General features: G+C 44.1%; 1 long non-coding RNA gene across 1 annotated transcript; it reads right to left on the reverse strand.

The window, feature by feature from the left end:
* Window positions 1-3,092: 3,092 nt before the first annotated feature.
* LOC123287017 (uncharacterized) lies at window positions 3,093-7,569 on the reverse strand. The gene is made up of 3 exons (XR_006529865.2): window positions 6,831-7,569; window positions 6,012-6,082; window positions 3,093-5,836 (listed from the first exon to the last, which is right to left on the reverse strand). It is a non-coding gene; the product is annotated as an uncharacterized lncRNA (long non-coding RNA).
* Window positions 7,570-21,849: the final 14,280 nt, after the last annotated feature.

The raw sequence follows: 21,849 nt of genomic DNA on the forward strand, positions 1-21,849 counted from the left end.
GTGGGAGAATTGCTCATTGGTGTGGAAGAAATCTCCCTACATCCCCCCACACGTTGGAATTGAGTGCAGAACCCAAATTAACCCCTTTTCCTTATTTTCTACAATTTCAAGAATTGGCAGAAGTGACAAGTAATTCCTCTTTATGAAAAAAAGAAAAAAAAAAAAAACTCAACCCTAAAAGGATTTGTATCATTTTTCATACTCAAAAGTAAAAGACTTGGCAGCATTACATGTTAAAGTGGTGGATTTTTCAAGTTAAATATATCAGCATTCCACAAAAATCCACCCCCACTTCAACAAGGCCAGTTCCTCCTCTATCGCTATTAAATGTCAGGATTCCATGCAAGATTTCATGAGTAAAAACTAGTGCTGGTGCTTTTACAAAGTTTGAAAACAAGGGTGCCAGCAGCTCAGGGGCGGCAAGAGTGGCCATGTCCAGCCAGCTCAGCTCTGCAAAGACTCTCGCTGTGCTGTCCCCACAAACACCCAGGCTGCCCAGCACAGCCTCTGCCAGGATGCGCAGGAGAAAGGGCCATCCAGCTCAAGGGGCAGTAAAGGGAGAGCCCAAGGAGAGATAGGCCAGACATCATCCAAACCTGCTCCTGCAAACGCTGAAATTGATACAAATGTAACTATATGTGTATGTGTATATATACACATATATGCATGTATACATATAAATATATATATATATAAGGCAAAAAAAGTGCAGACAAAGGGAAAAGAGGAGCAAAAGGGAAACAAGCCGAAGTGAATAACCCAGAAATTAAAGACTCGCTTGCAGAAAACAGAGATGCTAAAGCCAGAAGAGGCCAGCCCCTGATGCAGCAGGAGAGGAAGATGCCCAGTCTGATCCATGTCATAAACCAAGTCATTGATTTATGATCAACAGTCTCAGTATCACCCTTTTTGTACAATCTAGAGGAATTGTTTTTGGGGGAGTTTTTTGCTTGTTTTTTTTTAAAGATTAGATTGGCACCTGAGCTAACATCTGTTGCCAATCTTCTTTTTTTTCCTTCTTCTCCTCCAACACCCCCAATACGTAGTTGTATGTCCTAGTTGTGAGTGCCTCTGGTTGTGCTGTGTGGGACACCACCTCAGCACGGCTTGATGAGCGGTACCATGTCCGTGCCCAGAATCCGAACTGGCGAAACCCTGGGCTGCTGAAGCGGAGTGTACGAACTTAGCCACTCGGCCATAGGCCAGCCCCTAGAGGAACTGTTTTATCAACTATTTTATAAATGCAAGATTTTAATAGTTCTAGAAATACACTTTTAAGAAGGAGAAAACCTACTCTACGCCTGAAAAAAATTTTTTTTGATAAGTGTAAATACCTTTTTTAGAGAAGTGATTTCAAGGGCTGGCCCTGTGGCTTAGTGGTTAAGTTCAACGTGCTCCACTTCCGAGCCTGGGTTTGGTTCCTGGGTGCTGACTTGCACCACTCACTCAGTGGCAGCCATGCTGTGGTGGCAACTCACAAACAAAATAGAGGAAGACTGGCACAGACGTTAGCTTAGGGCAAATCTTCCTCAGCAAAAAAATAGAAGTGAGTTCATGGGCTGGTTGTTATTTTTCAGTACAACCAGGATGTAATGGAATGTTGAATGAATATTTGACCCTAGGCTGGGGGACAGGTGGGGGAAAGTGCTTTGGCAGTTTTTAATATCCTATAACAAGAAGTATAACCGAATGGCAATTTGAAGTCATAATCAGGCATTTGCCTTGTTGCAAATATTTTGTATTACTAACCGTAGTCCCCTGTTGTCTTTTAGTAGAATTATTTGTAAAACTGCTCCCTAGTCTTGGCTCCCCCGATAGAATTGCGTGCTCTCTGTGACATCTCTGTTTAAGATAGTTCAGCTTTTCCTAATAACTTTGTTAATGTGGTATGAAAGAACGGAAATTTTTTTTTGCTTTTTCTGCCCAAACCCCCCCAGTACGTAGTTGTATGTTCTATTATTTCTTTCTTTCTTTCTTTCTTTCTTTTTTGAGGAAGATTAGCCCTGAGCTAACATCTGCTGCCAATCCTCCTTTTTTGCTGAGGAAGACTGGCCCTGAGCTAACATCCATGCCCATCTTCCTCTACTTTATATGTGGGATGCCTACCACAGCACGGCTTGCCAAGTGGTGCCATGTCTGCACCCGGGATCCAAACCAGCAAACCCCAGGCTGCCGAAGCAGAATGTGCGCACTTAACCACTGCATCACTAGGCCGGCCCCCATGGTTGTACATTCTAGTTGTGGGTCCTTCCAGTTATGGCATATGGGATGCCCCCTCAGCATGGCCTGACGAACGGTACCATGTCCCCGCCCAGGATCCGAACTGTTGAAACCCTGGGCAGCCGAAGTGGAGCATGCAAACTTAACCACTTGGCCACAGGGCTGGCCCCAAAATGGAAATTTTTGAGCATGTAGTGTATTCATGATATTAAATCATGAATTTATGGAATTTCAGACCTAACAGATTATCAATGTCTTCAGATAATGATATTTGAGAGCCTCTATTTTTTTTCTAGCTTTACCGAGATATAACTGACATATAATACTCTGTTAAGTTTAAAGTGTACAACGTGTGGTGATTTGATAATAGTGCAAAATGATGACCACAATTGGGTTAGTTAACACCGCGATCCCCTCACATAATTATCTTCATGTGTGTGTGTGTGGTAAGAATATTTAAGATCTACTCTCTTAGCAACTTTTAAGCAGTATTATTAACTATAATCACCAGGCTGTGCATTGGATCCTCAGAACTTATTCATCTTATAACTGGAAGTTTGTGCACTTTGACCATCTCCCCATTTCTCCCACTCACTAGCTCCTGGCAACCACCATTCTACTCTCTGTTTCTGTGAGTTCAGCTTTTTTAGCTTTTTCTCTCGTATAAGTGAGGTTATACAATATGAGTCTTTCTCTGTCTGACATTTCACTTAGCATAATGCCCTCCAGGTCCTTTGAGAGACTCTTTTTAAGAACAACTTGTCTCCAAATTTTAAGCTGGAAAGTCAATAGAATAACTGGAAAAAAATTACAGTGACATAGCTTTTTATATTTTTAATACTTGCATTCAGAAGTAAATACAAATTGATCACTATGTTTATATACTGTTCACCAAATGAAAACCAGCAAAACATCGATTAATGAAGAAAGAAAGTCTAAAAGCGCTAGGTGTGGTAGAAATCATAGGCAGGCGGGCAGGGGTCCCAGCCCAGAGAAGTTATGTGACTTGTCTGCCATCACATAGCGAATGTTACATAGTAAGCCAGCTGCCACACCTTCAGGTTCCATCACATCTTCTCAGCCCAGGGCTGCTTCCATCACCCCAGATGGCCTCCCAGAGGCAACTCGTCATGCTCAGCCATGCATGGCTTGAAACCAAAAGAGCCAGAAATGGGTTCAAATCTAGATTTTTTCATTCACTGGATTGCCTACAGTAATGATTCTTAACACTCATTGTATATCAGATCATCTGAAAGAGCTTTGAAAAAACACAGTTGCCAGAGATTCTGACTCATTTGTTTTGGGGCGAGACCCAGGCATTTTAATTTTTTAAAAAAATCTCCTCAGGTAATTCTAATGTACAGCCAATTAGGTGAAAATCACGGCTCTGTGGCGCTGGTTCTCAACCCTGGGTGCACATTGGACTCACTCGGGGGAGCTTTCAAAGCTACCTGCCTGAGTCCCATCTTCAGAGATGCTAATTCGCCTGGTCGGGGCACAGCTTCAACACTTCCCAGGTGACTCCAGCAGGTAGCCAGAGACAAGAACCATTGCTCACAGGCTCCCCAAACCATTAATCTCTAGTCTAAGTCATCGCCCAGGGAAGGGGTTTGAGGCCCTGATCACTGCCATTCTTAAAATTCCACTGCTGCCAGGGTTCGATAAATGCTTATTGAGAGAATTGCCTGATGAGGATCAATGTTAATGAACAGGTGAGAAGAAAAAGGCAAGCTTAAGATAAGATGAACAGGGGCTGGCCCCGTGGCCGAGTGGTTAAGTTCGCGCACTCCTCTTCGGCGGCCCAGGGTATCACTGGTTCGCTCTCTACAGTGCTCTCTACAGGAGAAAAAAGCAGAAAAAGAAAAAAGAAGATTGGCAACAGTTGTTAGCTCAGGTGCCTATCTTAAAAAAGAAAAAAGATAAGACGAGCATTTGACGTGAAAATGTCCTGAGGGTGGATTATACAGTTGGTGAAGCAAATATTATGACAATATGCAGATTATTTGACAAATGCACCGGTGCCTCTCTTAGGGAGTGGAGGCTGCTTTTCTAAGCCTGGGATATCCTTAGCCCCAAGAATATTTCAAGAGGGAGAATGAGCAGATTCTCCCTACCCTAACTAACCCTTACCATGGACAGAATCACTCTTGCCTGAGTCTAATACAACCTCTGCACAAGCCCCTGGAGAGCAGGGTAATTCTCTTGCCAAATGCTGTGCCCCATGAATGAGCACAGAGGGGTGTTAGAGTGGAGGAAGTGACCCCCTCAATGTGAATTCATACCGTAGACGAGCTATTTTCTTTAGTAGATTTGAGTAGGCTAAGAAAGAAAAATAATTTCCCCTTTTAACATTATTTAACAAAAATATTAAGTGAACAAGTAGGATGGCAAAGCTGTCTTTGCTACAGAACCCCCTACAAGTGTAATAAACACGGCTAGGAAGAAATGCACCAAAATGTTAACAGGGTCTATCTTTGGATAGTGGGATTATGGTGACTTTTATTGTCTCCTTTATACTTTTCCATGTTTTCTAAATTTTTTTATCGAGTGCGGGTATTATTTTTTAATAGCAAAAAGAACACAGACCCTTTTTAAAAATTTAATTGTGCTCAAGTTTGGGGAACGATCGTCAAAAGTGTTTGTAAACCTCTTGGCAGGCAGGTGAGGAGGAACAGGTTTGTCCTGCAGTGTGAAAATTCAGCAGGTCCAGTTGTACTTTCATAAGCAGTTAGAGATTTTGCAATCCTGGTGATGTGCTCACCAGGCTCGGCAAAGTTGGTATCAGACGGGAGACTGACAGAGATGAAGTTCCCAATAGCCAGGCAGTCTGTCCATCTGCTGCCAACCCTGATGTCGTAGGAATAAATTAAACACTCTTCATGTTGGATCGCCACCCTTGATTGATAATGTGAAGGTCTTGGAGACGTAAGGAGAAGACGCTTAGAAAGACTCCTGATCTAGTATCCCTGGATACTGACCTTTGACTAAGTTGGCCACAACATTTGTAAATCAGATGCAAATTACCTGTGGTTTGAAAATCAGAAGACGCAAATGACGTATGGACGAGCCTTTTGGAGAAATTCTAGTGCTGAGCTTATGTGCGCAGCCTACCTGCTAAGCCCAGTGAATAAAATAGGCCAGGGAAGATTCCCGAAGAAAACCTCATGTCCAGTAGCGAGGTTCTCTCACCGGCAGCAAGTTTCTCTTTCCTCAGGAACCTCCAGATCTTCCCAAACATCTATAGACGCCTTTTTATTTTTTATTTTTATTTTTTTTTAAAGATTTTATTTTTTCCTTTTTCTCCCCAAAGCCCCCCGGTACATAGTTGTGTATTCTTCGTTGTGGGTTCTTCTAGTTGTGGCATGTGGGACGCTGCCTCAGCGTGGTTTGATGAGCAGTGCCATGTCCGCGCCCAGGATTCGAACTAACGAAACACTGGGCCGCCTGCAGCGGAGCGCGCGAACTTAACCACTCGGCCACGGGGCCAGCCCCTATAGACGCCTTTTTAAAGACTCTGCTGCTCAGTCTCCTTTTCCTGTCCATTTCTTCCACCTCATTCCTAAATTTTCCAGCCTCTTCTGTTGCATCATACAGACGTTCTTCGTTCATTACTTTCCTGAAACGAAACTCTCTTAATATCGTCTACCCAAATACCCCTCAATACTCTTCGATACCCATCCTATTTCACTGCCATCAGAAAACTTACAGTCAGGAAGTTTTATTTTCTGCCTAAAGTAAATGCCATCTATTGTCAATTGAATTGTAAACAACTTGAGGGAAAGACTACTTACTCATCTTCGTATCCCTCCAGAAGCACTTAGCTACAGTAGCTTATTATACGTGTGTTGAACCAAGGAATTTCCTGTCAAAGGACAACAGTAGCACTTTATAATGATGTCATATATTGATTTATATGGAGCCATTTTCAAAGCATTGATACACACAGCTCCAAATAGAATCCCCGGAATTGCTATCTCCTGGGAATTTCTTAGAAATGCAGTGTCTTAGCCTTCTGTTCCCCCCTCTTCCCCCTCCTCCTCCACCTACTGAATAAGAATTTGAGTTTTAGCAAAATCCCCAGGCAATTCCTACGACATTCAGGTCTGAGAAGCTTTGGTCTAGGGTACCACGTCCCAACCATGGCTGCACACTGGAATCATATGGGGGCTCTACAAATCCAGATTCCTGGGCTCCAGCCCCCAAGAGCCTGATTTAATCAGTTTGGGGTGCAGCTGGGAATCAGGATTCTTAAAACTGCCCCCAGTGTGCAGCCAGGGACCAGAACAACTATGAGTGTCCTTGCTGGAGCTCTCCAAAACTCCAGCAATGTTCTGTAAGCTCAGACTTCTCTCCTCTGTACTGCTCACCCTTCCCCTAAGACTACATTCCTTCTCATCTTCCAAAAAATACCTCTCAGTTTCATTTGTCAATAAATGTCTATTAAACCCTAGAATTTGTGTAAACACAAAACTTGTTCTTAAACTTCCTTTCACAGTAAATATCTAAATTCTTTTTCTTCATTAACCCTATTTTCTAATTTTGTAAGCATTCTTTGGTGCTACTATAATTATGACTTTATTTCCAGGGTAGAGGAAAAGAAAATTAATTACCTTTGGCCTAGTTTTAAAACAACCTGAAGGGGCAGCCCTGTGGCCGAGTGGTTAAGTTCACGTGCTCTGCTTCAGTAGCCCAGGGTTCCGCCGGTTTGGATCCTGGGCACCAACATGGCACCGCTCATCAGGCCACACTGAGTCAGCATCCCACACAGCAAAACCAGAATGACCACAACTAGAATATACAACGATATACTGGGGGGCTTTGGGGAGAAGAAAACGAAGAACAAAAAAACAAACAAACAAAAAACAACCTGAAGGTTATTTTGAGTCACGGAGACATCAAAAGCTGATTATATTTAAAAGAAAATATATTCTGCTCTTTAGCCTTTATGAATATGCCAGTGATTCACTTTATCAACCTCAGTGTCAGAGCTAACACTTCCGGAGGGCTCACAATGCCCCTGGCACTGGGCTAAGTGTTTTTCCTGTATCTCAGTTAGTCCACCCAACAACCCTATGAGGTACGTTCTATTATTATGCCTAATTTTTGGATGAGAAAATAGTGGCACAGAGAAGTTCAGCAACTTGCCCAAGGTCACGTAGCTTGTCTCCTGAAGACAGGATTGAAATCCAGGCAGCCAGACACAGAACCTGCTTGAAAAGATTCTGCTGCTTGTTCTGTTGAAGGTAGTGTCTCGGGAACATAGGAGGATGCGGTTTGGGATTGCCTGGGGAGCCTCTTATTCTGTCACAGCTCTCCACTGAGAATTTAGTGCATCTCTTCCAAACCTTCTCCCACTTTAGTCTGTGGCCCATAAAGCTGCTTCCCAGGTATAATCTATCGTGCAGTTTAAAAGGATTTCATGTTTGGACAAATTTCTTCCAAACGTTGAGCAAGAAACAAGTTCTGACTAATAGAGTGAAGATCTAAATAAAGAAGTCTCGATAGTTTAGAAAGAAACTTTCCCTCCTAACCAAATCCAGTTTTAAATGTTAATATCTCTATTGCAAAAGAAGATAAATAAATGTAATAAATTTAGCCTCTGGACATCAGTGTGTGGTGTGTGTGTGTGAGAGTGTGTGTGTGTGAGAGAGAATATAAAACTAATAAAGTTAAAGGCCATATCATAATCAAAAGGCATCCTTTTTCTTTGGGCCTCCTCTCCAACCATCCCATTTTAATAGCTCTTTTCTTTCATTTTTCTCTCAGCTCGGCAATGATTTCTTTTAATCCCTTCTGGTCGTTCGAGAGCTGGATTTCTCAACCTCGGCACAATTGACATTTTAGGCCTCAATCCTTTGTTGTGGGGGCTACCCTATACTGCAGGATGTTTAGCAGCATCCCTGGCCTCTACCCACTAGATGCCAGTAGCACCTCTGCTCCTGGGAATTGTGACAACGGAAAATGTCTTCAGATATCGCTGTGTGTCCCCAGCGGGTGAGGAGTAGAGTGGCAAAATCCTGCCCCCAGTTGAGAACCACTGTTCTGAAAATATTCATTGGGATTGTGGTACCATGCATTCGTATTTTGCCAGATTTCATCACTAAATCTTGTCTCAAAGGTCTGAAGTCCACATATTCTCTCTCCCTAGTATTATTTATCCGCTTTTCTCCTGTCCTTGCCTCCCTGAGCTTTCATCAGACGTGCTCCCAGGCAATCTCCAGAAGGCGGTGTGCTGGTGGTTGCAGCGGGGAGCAGGGAGATGGCCTTGGAGGGTCCACGAGGGTGAGACTGAGGGATGGGGAGTGGAGGCACGCTCTGCCGTTGCTGCTGCCTTAACTACAGACCTGGCTGGATGCCTGTGGGCCTTCCTTTGAAGCTTACGTAGACAACACCAATACACCTAAGACATTATTCCAGCAGTTCCTCTTAGAGAACAAATGTCTAATTTTTGGTACTATTGCTACAAGTAAAACATCTCTGCCTTAAATGCAATTCGCCTAGGGGCAAAGCAAGACTCTTATGTTTTAGCAGAAAAGACAAATTTAGAATACATGTCATCAATATGCTGACAAGAGCTGTTTGTTTGTCTTTATTCCAAGTATATGTGGGTCTTGATGGTACATATATTTATGGATGTGAATATGGGTACTGAGAAATTATTGTTTCATTTTTGGGATCAAGTTAAAAAGGACAAGTTAAACAAGATGGCCCATGGCCAGCTTCTAGCTGACCCTCAACCACGATGCCCAAAGACTCAATAGCAATAGCTGCCATTATTGAGCGCTTAGTGTGTGCCAAACACTGTGCCCATGCTTTACCTGGGTTGTCTCTCTTAAACCTTCAACAGCCCTAAGAAGTGTGGATCATCATCATCTCCATTTTACAGATGGCAGAGGCTCAAGTTGGTGAAGGAATGTGACCACACTCATATTTCTAGCAAGCTATGAAACAGGGATTCAAACCCAGACAGTTTGTCCCTAAGGTTTGTGGGTGTGTGTGAAGTATTTTTTAAATAATGGTAAAATACACATAACATGAAATTTACCATTTTAACCATTGTAAAGTGTACAGATCAGTGACATTAAGTGCATTCACATTGTTGTGCAACCATCATACCATCCACCTCCAGAACTTTTTTATCTTCCCAAACTGAAACTCTGTACCCATTAAACACTAACTCCCCGCCCACTGCCACCCCGGCCCAGGCACCCCCCCTTCTACTTTCTGCCTCCGTGACTCTGACTACTCTAGGAGCCTCATATAGGTGGAATCATATGGTGCTTATCTTTTGTGACTGGCTTATTTCACTTGGCACGATGTCTTCAAGGTTCATCTATTTATAGCATATGTCAGAATTTCCTTCCTTTTTAAGGCCAAATACTATTTCACTGTATGCATATTCCACATTTTGTTAGTCCATTCACCTATCAATGGATACTTGGGGTGCTTCTACCTTTTGGCTATTGTGAATAATGCTGCTATGAACAAGAGTGTACAAATACCTCTTTGAGATCCTGCTTTCCATTCTTCTGGGTTTATATCAAGCAGTGGAATTGCTGGGTCATATGGTAATTCCACGTTTAATTTTTTGAGGAACCGCCATACTGTTTTCCATAGTGGCTGCACCATTTTGCATTCCTACCAACAGTGCACCAGGGTTCCAATTTCTCTACAACCTCATCAATACTCGTTTTGGGGTTTTTTTTGACAGTAGCCATCCTGATGGATATAAAATGTGTCCCTAAGGTTTTGAAAATTGATTATATGCCAAGTCTTTCCCTTCTAGACCTTTCCTTCTTAATTCTAATAGCAGTTATGCGCACATACACACAATGGAAAGATCTTCATCAGAATGTGGTAACTTGTGAGGATTCATGCCCATTACATTCCTCACTGCACTCAGCTTGGTTTCGTTAGTAAAATGGTTAGGAGGTTGGCAGGAATGGATAACACAACCCACCCCCCCGCTCCCCCCCCCCCGCCCCCGCCAACTGCCTCCCTCATGGATGTCAAAGTATGCTTCTTCCTCTCTTCTGTCTTGTACACTTTCAGGGTTCTCTGTGAGCGTTTAGCAAACACTCAGAAAAGAATAAACCATGTTTCAGGAGATATCAGCCTATTTTGATTCCATTAATTTTAATGGGAATGATCTTTCAGGAAACCTGTTCTGACTTGATCCAGGGAGCTTGGTGTAGGCAAATTCTCCACCTGGCGTTCAGAACTTGGGCAAAGGTGTGGCTGCCAAAGCAGGCAGGCGTGACTCACTCCCATTACACCTCAGGACGGCCCTGCCCTGGGCGGGTCCCTTTCTCCTCCTCCCTGTTTTTCCTCTGTCTGCTTCACACTCTCGGGTCCTCCTTGCTTCCAGGCACCCTGGGAAACAGTGGCTGAAATAACGCGGCAATGAATCATAACCCATCAGACGGCTCCAGTGAAGTCAGGAGCAGCTCTAGATTCACTCCTGGGTTTCCAGACCCAAGCTCCCGACTCTCGGCCATGGTAGTTTCAGGTCAGCTTCTAGTTCAAAGGCCTGCTGACCAGAGCTGCTTGCTCAAGCAGGAGGATAGCTCTGAATCTGGACCAAAGGCAGCTTTTATCAGGATGCCGATGAACTTAGGCGGCAAGTGAGTGCTGTTAATTAGGTTTTGGGCATATCCTGACAATTTAAAAGTCATCCAGTCTCAGAATCATAGAACTGTAGCATTTTAGGACTGAAGGGTATTTAGATACATAACATCAAAAAATTTCAGGATTAAAATAATGTGTAGTATTGATCTTACCCAGAGTTGTGTTGGAACTGGCTTGTACCGTCTCACCAGAGCCAGTGGTTAAATTTTCAGGAAACTTGCCAGCCAGCCGACTTCAAGTTGGTAGCCTGAGACTGGCCTTTGGAGGGATATTTACACCACAGAAATTGACAAACACTACAATTAGGGCTTCCCTCTCCCCGCTCCTCCACCAGGAACTGGTTGTTTAAAAATTTACTAGCACATCATTGATTTTATCCAAGCCTTTTATTTATAGATGAGGAAACTGAGCCCTAGAGAGGGGAAATGATTTATCTAGGGTCATACTGTTAATTAGTATCGGAATTTAGAATCGAAATTCTTTGCATCCTATTCCAGTGATGGCTACCTAAAGCATAGCCCTGTCACCCAAGGACCAGCATCCTGCCAAAAAACAGAACCATGAGGATGTTATTGCAACAGCAACAGAGTGTGAGAGACAAGTAGTTATCTTGAAACTAGGTTCTCAGGAGAAAGAGAGTGCCCACTGTTAGACCCATCCTGGAATTCCTCCCAATAGTTTAAGCTGAGTAATGAGCACTGTTCTTGTCATACTTACATGGAATGCAACAGGGAGACCTGGATACAATCATGTATTTGTAATATTCTCAACAATAAGAGGCTTGGTCGCCCTTGAGAAAAAAAGTGACATGTTTGGTAAACTTGGGGTAAACAGCCTGACTACAGGTAAGAAGAAACTAAGCTTCGCAGCCTGAAAATTCATCATTTAGGATACATTATCAATTGCTCCATTGTCTTTTGTGATAAATGTGGTTCCAATACAAAAGCAAATGAACTCTGATGCTTGCATTCTTTCCACAGTGTGATTTTCCTGTCCATGCAAAGCCCAACTCAAAGCCCTGGTTTAGGATTTTTATAGGTTGGCAAAAATGGAGAAAGCTTGGCAAGCCACAGGCAAGGAAGGGACAGGTGGAGGCGATGGGAATCCTGCCTAGGGGCGCATTGCAAATAGGCCTCAAGAGCTGGTGCTCTGAAAGGCAGAGGGCAGCGAGTGTGGAAGGACTAGTGAGGGTGGCCGCTTCTCCCTGGTTGAATCACCCAGACTGGGCACACGAGAGCAGGGACTGGCAGCAGCCACGCTGCTTGGGATGAAGGAGAAAGGAGGAATCATAATACTTCCGAGGTAGGAGAGAAGAGGGGCTGTGGATTCTCTTTCCTTCTCACTCCCTCTGTAACCCCTAGCAGTTGCTCTGGTCAAACCTGCCTAACTAGTAATGTGCTCTGCCCAAAGCCACTGGTGGTGCCGGTCCTTCTGTTGTTTTCCAGAGGCTCTTTGTCCGTCCCAGCATCCTCAAGCAAGACAGTGTTTGCTAGGCCTGACGCTGTGAGATCACTGCCTCCCACATGCCACTACTGTGTCCCGTAGAAGGTTGCAGAGTTTGGTCTCTCTAACCTATCGTTGCCCTCTTGGTCCTGAGTATAGTCAAGCTCTCATCTCAAGAGTGAGGAGATTCCTAGCGTCACTGACCAGGACAAGCGGTCACTCATGCTGGGCAAAGGAGAAGAGAACTCAGGCCCCGGATGGGCAGCCCTTGTGCCCAGACTTCAGATGTCAGGTGTAAAGGAGGGATTACTGTGGGAGGGGTGCAGAAGGAAGCCAGTCGAGTGGAAATAGCCAAACCCTTGAGAGCGGGGAGCCCAGACAAGGAGCTGGAGAAGCTGTGCCACCTTTGAGGTCAGGGTGTGGAGAACTCTGCTGCCCTTTGGGATGAAATGCATGAACCCCTCGGAGCAACCTGGCTGTGCCGGATTAGAACCGCAGATCTTGCAAATCCCACATTTATTGTATTCCCTTTTGTTCTCTCTTAGTATTTGGAAAAGTGGCTTTTTTTAAGTTCCACGTATTTTGCAGTAGTAAGGGGGAAAAAAGGAAAGTTAGTTTTCCATTTTGCATCTACTCTTTGGCCAAAATACTAAGAAGTGGCAGCAGGCTAAATCGTCCAGGTTCTGGGTTTAGAAGTAGTTTTTTATTCATGCCACCTCCTCTTGGACATGCCTCTTGCAGACTCTGACCCGTTCCACTGTCGTAATTCCCCTCCTGCATCCTCCCTCCCAGTCACCTGTTGTGCTCCTTCTCCTCCCCATAAACGGGCTCTTTCATGAGGTGACGCACTCCACTACCATCCTTTCTGTCTCTCACTGTGCCCTCAACAATGTCATCCACTGTTCACACTTCAGCTGTGACCTCCGTGCAGATGATCCCAAACCTCTGTCTCTAGTCCTGACCTTTCTCCAGACAAATTTCTACCTTCTCTGGGCCACATTGCCTGGATAGGTGATTGCTGTCATAAATCAACTTTTCTAAAATGAACTTTCTTCTTTCAACCTGTAACCCTCAAAAGGGGTCCTCTACTCACCACAAAGACAAGCCAACAATCAAAGGCAAGGTGGTAGGGGAGAAAGGGTCTTTTTATTACAGCTCGCTTGCAAGGGGGAAGATGGCGGACTCGTGTCCTAAAGAACCATCTTAAAACTACAACATTTTGAAGCAGTTCTATAGGGCAAATGGGCTGGAAAAGGGGGCTCTTGGGATGTCGACCATCTGGTGTTGTCGTCTTTGAGATTCCACACCATCTCTTTCTCTCATTTCCTAGAGGTCGTTGCATCCCTGGGAAAACTTAGAGAACAAAGTTATTGCCTTATCAGAATAGGGAGGTCTATGTAGAAGCCAAGGCTACGAAAATAGCAGAGCACGCATATTTCTCACAAGCACGTGCATACTTATCTAGGCTACGTGCAAACTGCAAACTAAAGCATTGCTGACAAGGAAAGGGGGTGTCTTGTGAATCAGGGTCATTTATAGTTCTAACATGGTTCCCCTCTATAAGACGGCTTCCCTTATGCTAACCTATGTTAACCATTGGGTGTATCTATTTTAGCTATTTAGGCGGCACTAACAAACCCAAGCTTAAAATTTTCAAGATGATCTTGGACAACCTCTCCATCTTCACATCTAGTTATTTAACCCTATTGACCCTTGTCCATTGATCTCTTTACACTGCTCTCCCCTTTTCAATACCTGTGTCCGCATCCAATCCAGGCTCCCAGTACCTCTTCCCTGCACTATTGCAAAACCCTCCCACTGGCCTCCCCACTTCCGGCCTCTACCCGTTCAGAATCAACCTAGAACAACCCTGACAGATTTCCCTTTGTCAAGCCCGGTCAAGGATTCTACTCCTCTCCCTAAAACGCCTTACCTCACCTACCGTTCAAGATCACAAAACCTACTGTTGTCGCTCCCTAAACACCACCTCGAGCTTCCCTCCCTCTGTTTCTTCCCCCAGACCCCTCTCCCTTGCAGTGGCACCTGTCAAAAGCTCTTTTCTCCTAATCGAAAGTGCATTGTAAATAACATGGCCACTTGGACTGTTCTCTGATCCCCTCAGGCAGATGCTCCGCCTCCCTCTCTCGAAGCCCCCAGCACTGTGGGCTCCTGCGCACCCATCCCACTCTACCCTATATCACAGCCCGGCCTGCACCTGGGTTCTCTCACCTGCTCCTTCCTTCTTTGCCCCCACCTCCCTGCACACATCTCTCGTTGTTGAGCCAAAAACTCAGAAATGACTCCAGATTCCTTCCTCTCCCTCTCTCCTCATTCAAATCCTCTCAACTCTGCCTCTGAAACATCTCTCTGCTCTATTTCCTTCCATTCATCCTTCCTTGCCTGCTTTAGCTAAGGCCGTCCTCGTCCTCATCTCATCCTCATCCAGGGAGCTGGGGAAGGACTTTCTGCATGGCACTGAGGTAGGCAGCCTCTAACCTCTGCCCTGCTCACCACTGTGTGACCTCAGGGAGGTTACTCAGCTTTTCTGAGCCTCAGTTTTCTCATCTGCAAAAGGGGGTTAAAAAAAACACTCCAAAATTTTATACACAGAGAGAGAGAGAGAAAGAAAGAGAAACTAGCATATATGACAGATAATCATAGAATTGTATCTTTATGATTATTTTGCTTGAATTAATAAAACAACTTCCTAACTGGCCCCTGGCTGCAGTGACACATAAGTAAAACCCAGCAGTCACTACACCACCAATGAGCTCTATAAAAGACATGTATGATCCCACATATAGCTTTTCTTTTAATGCCAATAACTATCAGAATAAAATTTTGTTGTCAGTTTTTTTAACTTAGCCTGTAAGGCTGTGCATGCCGTGGCCCAGCTGCACCTCCTATGGCTGACGTGCCCCCTTTACCAAGGTAGAAAAACCTGCAGTCTCCCAAATGCAGAGCCCTTGTACATGCCCCCTCATGCATGCTCTTCTGGCCACCTCTGATCCTACCCGGCCCACCTCCACCTCTCTCCCCGCTCCTTTCCACGTCTACTAACTCCCCATCTTTCTTCAAGGCACAACTCAGCTATCACCTCCTCTGAGAAGCTCCCCCTGGTGCCCCCAGGAGATTTAGGTAGCTCGTCCTCTGTATTCCAATGTGCCCAGCACTTAGTGCCTGCTACTTTATAACTGGCTTACCTGGCTGTCCTCCTTCTGGGCTCCAGATCCTCGTCTTGTTGGACTTGGTGTCCCTAATGCCCAGCTCTGAACCTAAAATGTATTTGTTGTTACGTGCCATCAAGTCAGCTCCAACTCCCAGCAACCTTATGAATGAGTGATGTCCACAATGTCTGTCCTCAACAGCTCTACTCAGCTTCTGTAGACTCTGGCCTAGGGCTTCCTTTATGGAACCAATCCATCCCATATTTGGTCTTCCTCTTTTCCTGCTCCCTTCTGCTTTACCCAGCATTATGGTCTTTTCCAAAGAATCCTGCCTTCTCATGATGTGCCCAAAGTGAAATGTATACACATGTAATAATCTCGCATTGAATGACTGAATGAAAGCATGAATCCACTCTGCCCATATTATTATAAGCTCATCAAAAACCAGGGTTAAATCTGCCGTGTATCTCTTCTACTGTCTACCAGTTGCTCTTATACTCAATGGATTCTCATCAATATCTGGCTATTTAAGGAACAGCTTGGCGGATGGGGCAGCAAAAGCATCGTGAGCAAAGAGGAGGATAAGATGAGCTGCGGGCGCCAGACAGGAATAGGGCTTTGAGGTGTGGTCAGAGGGGGGTTTTGCTGCCAGTGTGCTAGGAAGCTACTAGAGGGACTGAAGTAAACGAACACAATTAGATTTATGTTTTTTAGAAAAGCCAGACACAAAAGGCCACATGTGGCATGATTTCATTATATGAAATATTTAGCACACTCAGAACCTCACCCACAGCACACTGGTCCTCGGTTTTCTCATCGACAAGATGAGGTTAGACCAGTTGACCTCTAGGGTCACGTTTAGTTCTGTGTTTTCTGATTCCCTGTTAATACAAATGACTGTTAGATAAACTAAAGGACAGAGCTCAGTATGGCACATGGGAAGGGACTCTGGGTCTCTCTGTTTCAGGGGCACCGTGACGTAGTGGGCACGACCCTGGAGGTTTGGATTCTTCTGCTTGTTTGAGCATTTACTACTGGAATGACCTTAGGAAAGTCATGAAATCCTCCAGGCCTTTGTTTTTGTATCTCTAAAACATGGGAGTTCTAGGAGGTGGCCTCTGCGGTCCTTCCCACAGAAAGTTTGAGCTCTCGTCTAGCTTCACTTTCTGAAGGCAACCTAGTCTGATCTTTGGATAAGTATATGTTCACTCACGTTACATATTGCAGGAGTTTTAATAAAATTAATGTCATTGATGTTTTCTGTTGAAAAGACTGAAGGAAGGACATGGAACACTATATACATATTAAAAAGAATACAGTAGAGTCAGAAAGACTGACATGGAAATGTCCCACGAGTATTGCTAAATTTAAAAACTGAGTTTCAAAATGATATGTATAGGACAATTCATTTTCTATAAGAAAATAATGTATGAACATGCATGGAAATACTGAGACCTTTTCCTCACTAAGCCACTCCCGTCTCACTATGCGCCGCAGTCCATTCCACTGCTGGAGGCAAAACACAGGAACCAGTCATTCTCGGTTCCTCCCCTTCCTTCACACCGCACATCCCTCCCTTCAAAGAGACAGGGAGAAGGTCACATGGATGTTGCCCCTGGGAAGCTTTATGATCTGGTGAAACAGGACAATGCACGAAAGAAAATTAGAGAATACACTGGAATAGATGTTATAATTAGAGGAGAGAAAGCCATGACGTCTGGGGTGGTCAGGGAAGAGACATAAAGGGGCTGAGTTAGGCTTGGGGAGTCGGTCAGGCTAGACAAGGACGGGTAGAGGAGCAGACAGGTGAGGGAAGCAGAGGCAAAGAGTGTGGTGTGTGAGGGGAGGAAGACGGCTATGGAGACAGGCGCCTGTCTTAGTCTGCCGCGGCTGCCATAACGAAGTCCCGCAGACGGGGTGGCTTAAACCACAGGCGGTTATTTTCTCACAGTTCTGGAGGCTGGATGTCCAAGCTCAATGCGTGGGCAGCGTTGGTTTCTTCCGAGGCCCCTCTCCTGGGCTTGTAGATGGCCGCCTTCTCCCTGTGTCCTCACATGGTCGTCCTTCTCTCCAGGACTGTGTCCCAGTCTCCCCTTCTTACGAGGACACCAGTCACATTGCATTAGAGTCTGCCCTACTGACCTCATTTTTAACTTAATTACCTCTGTAAAGACACTATCTCCAAATACAGTCATGTTCTGAGGTACCAGGAGTTAAGACTTCCACGTAAGAATTTTGAGGGGACACAATTCAGCCCATCGCACTGGCTATGCTTGAGGTGTCGTAGATGGTCAGGAAATGGTTGAAAAACTGAATGGAAGAAACAAATGCGATTGCATTGTCTGTGGGTACAGCGGGAAGTTTATGGGACACTTAAAGTGGGAAAGATTATGGAGAGCCTTGAGCACTAGAGAGAGAAGTCCAGAGCCAAGCTCTAAGATTCTCTTGAGCAAAGGAATGTCATGACGTTGATGTTGTTGCAAGCACGTTAGATGACACTAGTTTGCCCTGTGGTTTGGAGCAGAGGTGAGCCCCGGGGCAGGGAGATGAGATGAGAGGCTACTTCAGTCATTCCAGGTGTGGAGTGACAAGGGCCTTGACCAGGGTGGTGGCCACAGAGTAAAAGCTGGAGATGGATGGGTGTGCCAGGTGGTTGTTCCAAGCACCTGCACCCAGCTGATGTGTCTGCGAGGCCACATTCCACCTGCATCCTGAGAACAATGAGTCCCCAGAAACTGGAAAGGCAGTGGTTACCAAACCTGTGTAAGATGAGCTCATGGGTCCTGGGAGAGCAATGATTCCAGACAATTCCTTTTGATTTAAGGCCCTCTCAGTTTAGCCCCACCCTGACTCTACAGCTGGGTACTCTCCTCTCCAATATGAGTGGGTTACACTAAACCAGATTCCTATTGGTTCGCAGAGGCATTAAACTCACTCCCACCTTGTCTTGGATCTTGTTGTCATCTCCCCTCATCATACCACTTGCACCTACTAGGATGTCCTCTCTCCTCTTCCCTACCTCTGGAAATACTACTTGAATTTTAAGGCCTGGTTTACATACCGCCTTGTCCACACAGCCCTTGCTGGCACTACAGCTCATGTGGCACTCTCCCTTGGCTGAGCCCTAATCACACGTATTTATACTCCAAGATGCACCATGATATTAAATAATGTATCATGCCCATGCTTGAGATGTTGGGAACATTCGTGTGCCATGCAACATCCCACATGAGACTCTGAACCCCTTGAGGTTATGAATTTGGGACTTTTTACGTATTTGTTACACTGCCAAAACCAGTACATACTAGATGCTTAACGAATTAATGCTGAGACAATAGCCAACACCCCAAAGGTCCATATAGGACTTTTTCTTCTCCCAGGAAATGGGGTTAGTGGGCTTAAAGGGCAGACATAGAATAGAAGCATATTTATTTCAGTCCATAGAAATTGCCTGTAGGGGGTTGGCCCGGTGGCAAAGGGGTTAAGTTCGCATGTTCGGCTTCAACTGCCCAGGCTTCACTGGTTCGGATCCTGGGTGCGGACATGACACGACTTGGCAAGCCATGCTGTGGCAGGCGTCCCACATATAAAGTAGAGGAAGATGGGCATGGATGTTAGCTCAGGGCAGTCTTCCTCAGCAAAAAAAAAAAAAAAGGACGATTGGCAGCAGTTAGCTCAGGGCTAATCTTCCTCAAAAAAAAAAAAAAAGAAATGGCCTGTAAGTCCCAGCTCCACCAGCTCTCCCCTTACTCCCCCTTACTCAAAAAAGCTTTAGCCAAGAATCAGAAGAGGTCCTTGACCTTCAAAAGGAGCTTCATGGCGTTGACTTATCTTCACATGCATAATGTTGATGAGTGGACCTGGCTCTTGGCAGTCTGCATCCAAGGAGATGATTAACTTGTCCTGGGAGGCAGGTGAGACCAACACCTGTGATAAGGATCCTGCAGAGGGCCTGAGGGGAGCCGGCGCCAGGGTGGCCTTTAGGGAGAAAAGGAGTTGTTTAAGGGCTCCTTAGGGGAAGAGGACAAAGGAGCGTTGGTAGTTTCTTATGGAAATGTAAAAGCCAATTCTCGTATTCATATGGAATTGCAAGGGGCCATAATTAGCCAAAAGAATCTTGAGAAAAAAGAACAAAGTTGTGAGTTGAAGGACTCACACTTCCCAGTTTCAAAACTTACCACAAAGCTACAGTAACCAAAACAATGTAGTACTGGCGTAAGGACAGACATACAGACCAATGGAATAGAATTGACAGTCTAGAGATTTACTCATGTGTCTATGGCCAAATGATTTTCAACAAGGGTGCCACTCCATTCAATGGGGGGAAGAACAGTCTTTTCAACAAATGATGCTGGGAAAACTGAATTTCCACAGGCAGAAGAATGAAGTTGGGCCCCTATCATACACCATATACAAAAATTAACTCAAATGGATGAATGACCTAAATATAAGATCTAAAACAGTAGAAAACTCTTAGAAGAAAATACAGGAGTAAATCTTCATGACCTCAGATTTGGCAATGGATTCTTATACATGACACTAAAAGTGCAAGCAAGAAAAGGAAAAATAGATAAATCAGATTTTAAATTTAAAGCATTTGTGCACCAATAGACATCAAGAAAGTGAAACGACAACTTACAGAATGGAAGAAAATATTTGCAGATCAAATGTCTGATAAAGGCTTAATACCCAGAATACATAAAGAACTCCTAACACTCAACAATAGGAAACAAACAACCAAATTTAAGAAATAGGCAAAGGACTTAAATAGAAATTTCTCCAAAGAAGGTATACAAATGGTCACCAACCACATAAAAAGATATTCAACATCATGAGTCATTAGGAAAATACAAATCAAAACCAGAATGAAATACCACTTCACACCCATTAGGGTGGCCATTATCAAAAACAAACAAACAAAAAAGAGAAAATAACAAGTGCTGATGCAGATGTGAAGAAATTGGAACCCTAGCGGGAGTGTAAGATGGTGCAACCACTGTGAAAAACAGTTTGGTTTCCTCAAAAAGCTAAGCATAGCAATACCATACAAGGCACCAATTCCATTCCTGTGTATGTACCCAAAAGAAATTAAAACAAATTTCAGACAGATACTTGTCCACCAGTATTTATTGCAGCATTATTCACAATAGCCAAAACATAGAAACAACCCAAGGGTCTATCAGCAGATGAATGGATAAACAAAATGTGGTGTATATAACAACGAAATATTATTCAGTCATAAAAAAGGAATGAAGTTCTGATACAACATGGATAAACCTCGAAAACATTATGCTCAATGAAATAAACCAGACACAGAAGGTCAAATGATTCCACTTATATGAAACATCTAGAATAGGCACATTCATAGACACAGAAAGTGTGACAGAGGTTACCAGGGGCTGAGGGAAGGCGGGAGTGGGGAGTTATTGCTTATTGCTTACAGAGTTTCTGTTTGAAGAGGTGAAAGCTTTTGGAAATTAACAGTGGTGATGCTTGTACAACATTGTGAATGTACTTAATGTCACTGAATTGTATGCTTAAAAGCGGTTAAAATGGCAAATTTTCTGTCATATATATTTACCACAACAAAAAAAATATATTTTTAAAATTTTTATTGAGATTATGATAGTTTACAACCTTATGAAATTTCAGTTGCGCATTATTGTTTGTCAGTCGTGTCGTAGGTGCACCACTTCACCCTTTGTGCCCACCCCCCATCCCCCTTTCCCCTGGTAGCCACTAATCTGTTCTCTTTGTCCACATGTTTAACTTCCACATGTGAGTGGAGTCATACAGAGATTGTCTTTCTATCTGGCTTATTTCACTTAACATAATACCCTCAAGGTCCATCCATGTTGTTGTGAATGGGACGATTTTATAAAAAATATTTTTTAATAAAAATAATTGGCAGATGCGAGGAGGAGGGGCAAGGTGCAAGGTGGATGTGGCACTCTTTGGAATGTGTAGTTATTGGGAGAGTGGGTGGTGATGGCTAATCTTTTATTCCAAAGATGATTTGTGTTAGACCAAAATGTGACCAAATACAAAAAAATCGTAGGCACAGAAGATTTGCTCCAGCAAATACAGGAGGAACAAGATTATCCCTGGAGTTAGCAGGTTGACCCACAGGCTTTCTGAGCCACTCCAAGATGCCGAGGTAATCCTGAGGTCAGTTTCCATGCCCAAGATTTATAATTCTGATGGCACTTTCTTCCTCTGCCATGTCGAAGCTAAAGTCCCATATCAAATATGGGAATGTTATAAAAAATGATCTCAGCTGAAAGATGACTGAAAGATTGCTTGAAAATGTTTAACCTTCCAGCCTCTCTTCTGTAGAAAAACAAAAGGTACTATGACTTGTATTGCCCTTTTCATTTACTTTTCAAGACAA

The sequence above is a fragment of the Equus asinus genome, chromosome 8 (genome assembly GCF_041296235.1).
Source record: "Equus asinus isolate D_3611 breed Donkey chromosome 8, EquAss-T2T_v2, whole genome shotgun sequence".
Taxonomy (NCBI): Eukaryota; Metazoa; Chordata; class Mammalia; order Perissodactyla; family Equidae; genus Equus; species Equus asinus.